The following is a 3,140-nucleotide window of genomic DNA, read 5'->3' as shown; positions in this document are numbered from 1 at the left end:
TGATTAGGTACATGTTCTTTTTTCTTTTTTTGGGTTTAATTATGAGTGAAGCACTGAAATATGAAGGGTCTTCGTTTGGGAATCTGATGCAATATCCATCTTTGGTGAACAATTGACTTTGAACCATGTACCTACAAATTCATCATAATTTAGTTCACCAGTCGAGACCAAAATGCATGTACATACTACATACTTAACTTAACAATATATAACGTACACATGCAAATATCTTTATTCAACCGGTTTATGTAATTACGTAAAAATCACAATTATATCGTATTTTCTCTTCAAAAAAACAAAAACAAAATCATATCGTATTGAGATTGATATCGTTGAAGTTGAAGCAAAAAACATATGTAATTTGACAAAAACTCTTTAAAATAGTACATATTATCTTCGAAAATAATAACACAGTTGAAGGCTCGAAGCACCTTTAAGATAAACCCCAAGGTTTCTGTTACTACACATAGATTGGGAAGTAAGGAAATATTTGTTCATTTTTGGAGAAATTTTTTCCAACTGTTGGAGCATTATCTAAACACCACATATGAACTTGAATAATGTGACATATACACGAAAATCTTCTCGTTATTCATTTGAAATTAGTAATGAAAGAATCATTTTTCTTTTTCGAAGATCATTGGTAAATTTTGTAGAATATTTACTAGCCAACTGGAAGAGGAAAACACCAAACAGACAACGAACCAATTACTAAAGCCCAAGAGGCCCACCATACCACTGGAACCAAGTCCATCCCATCAGAGCTTTGGCAGCCCGTTCAAAATTGTGACCCAGATTTCAGAAAGCTCTCTATTTCTCTAAAGAGTTCACTTGTCTCTATGAATTCCTGAAACATGGAGGCTAGGAATTCTTATAGGTGCTTAATAACTTTTCAACTTCTGAAATTTCTTCTTACTGTACCAATATCTTCATTTTTGTGTTATGTTCTTGACGGCCGGAAACATTGGCTGCATTATCTTCATTTTCCTCTGTTTCAGTCCATGTATTCTAATATGCACCTTGGTTCATCATGCATTTGAATCCAAAGTGCAAGTTAGATTCAAGGCTTCGGTGAACGGGTATTGTTTTAGTGCATGAAATCTGAATATGGTGGGTTTTGTATTTTATAAAGGTACATGTTCTTCTTAGTCTGCACATTTCTGTCTTCTATTCATGATTTGCAGCAGCTTACATAGTTTTCTATGTAAATTTGTAATGTTTTCAGTATATGATTGCGTAACGAGATTTTTGATACTTGTTCCGCCCTAGAGTGCACAGTTAATCTGCAAAGTGCAGTTGGTTGTGGCATATTCCTCCCCTTTTAGTTACCAAGCGTTCCATGATCTCCAGCAACATAATGTTTCATGATTTTGAGCTGGTGTGTCACAGTTAATCTGCAAAGTGCAGTTGGTTGTGGCATATTCCTCCCCTTTTAGTTACCAAGCGTTCCATGATCTCCAGCAACATAATGTTTCATGATTTTGAGCTGGTGTGTCACATGTGTTGGATTTTCGACATTAAAGATTGACATTCCATTATGCATTTTTTCATGCTATTGTGGCAATCCTGGTGTTGAAAGCTAAAACTTCTGTGCATCTAAGAGAAAATGTCCACCCTAGCTAGCTTCTTTCGGTTTGGATTGGAATGGATTCCAAGGTGGTCTAAAGGACTACAGAAGTAACTTCTCATCCTAAATCCAGGTTTGTTCTTTTTTCATTGCTGTTCTTTCAGCCTGGCTTTTTTTTCTTGCCAAATTTTCTCTTTTGCTATCAACAACTCCTTTGATAATGTGACGATTAAGAAATTAATTATGGAGACAAGAGCAGAGAAAAGTATTTTAATTCAAATTTGCTTTGTGTGGCTTCCAAGTTATAGTGTGTGCAAAGAATAACTAAGTATTGATTCAAACCTTTTCCTAGTCAAATTTTTAAGGATATCTTCTTGTCTTTTGCATTCTGGTAAAGACAATTGTATAAAAGACATCGTGTCAAAATTTTCCAGCCAGCTACAAGGATTGTGATTGCTACTTTTCACATATCATTGTACCAAACGTTTCACTCTGGTCCAATAACTCCATCTTGGTGAGTAATCTCTCTCCGGTGCTACTGTCGCACTTTCCTTCACATCAGGTCATCACCCACGAGTTTGAGTCTGTAAGAATTTCACCAAGATGAACTACAAATATGACAGCTATTCATCTGCATAGAGTACTGTAATATACTCACAGATATAAGAGGCAATGCTAGCCGTAACTGCTTCTTCACGTTTTCTACAACTTCCTCTCTCTTGAATCACTTCACATTGTTTCTCTCTTCTTGAAATATATCTTCATCTTCTTCACACACTCAATGGTGAGCTCAGACACTGATTGCGGTATGTCTATATATTAGTTTTCAAAATGGCTTGAATCATTGAATGATTAACTTAATCTTGTTCCAATCCAGACTTCGATTTCATAAATTGGTTACCTTATTTTTTTGCTATAATGAAATTTGAATCCCTGCTGTGAAAAATGAGAGCATCTTTTGTTATTAGATAAAAACTACTAGACATAAAATTCTTTTCTCTTTCTTATTGTTGGCTTGAAAAATGTAGACAATGATTGAACATAAGACGTAACAAGTTTGATGACCGAAGAGGTTCAGTCCTACCAGGAAGGATCCTAGACTAGTGGATTATGCAGAAAAGAAAAAATATGGCTCATTTTGATGCAATGATTTAAAGAACAAATGTGGCTTTAGTAATGAAGATTATATCAAGTCAGAGAATCACTAAAGAATTCAGATTGTGTTGCTATACTGGCTTGGGGTTCAAGAAATATGGGAAGTAACCTCTGTGTTTCTGACGCAAAACAACATGCTTTTCTTTGTCTTGTTGAATATAAATGACACATGAAGCCGCCACCCACCCTTTGTCTTTTTCCAAATAAAGTCAGAGTCATATGCACAAAACCTTTATAATTATCAGTTTGTGACTAAGCCATTTTGAACAAATTGTTATTTACTGCAATCAGTGAGGCCATGATAAGGACCTACTTGTCTGGTTACAGTAGATTTAGCAAGACCTTCAACTGTTATATAAGACACAATTTTTCTCTGCCTCTCTCTCTCTCTCTCTCTCTCTCTCTCTCTCTCTCTCTC

Source organism: Fragaria vesca, linkage group LG5, assembly GCF_000184155.1.
Source record: "Fragaria vesca subsp. vesca linkage group LG5, FraVesHawaii_1.0, whole genome shotgun sequence".
NCBI lineage: Eukaryota > Viridiplantae > Streptophyta > Magnoliopsida > Rosales > Rosaceae > Fragaria > Fragaria vesca.
Note: the sequence above shows the minus strand (reverse complement) of the source record.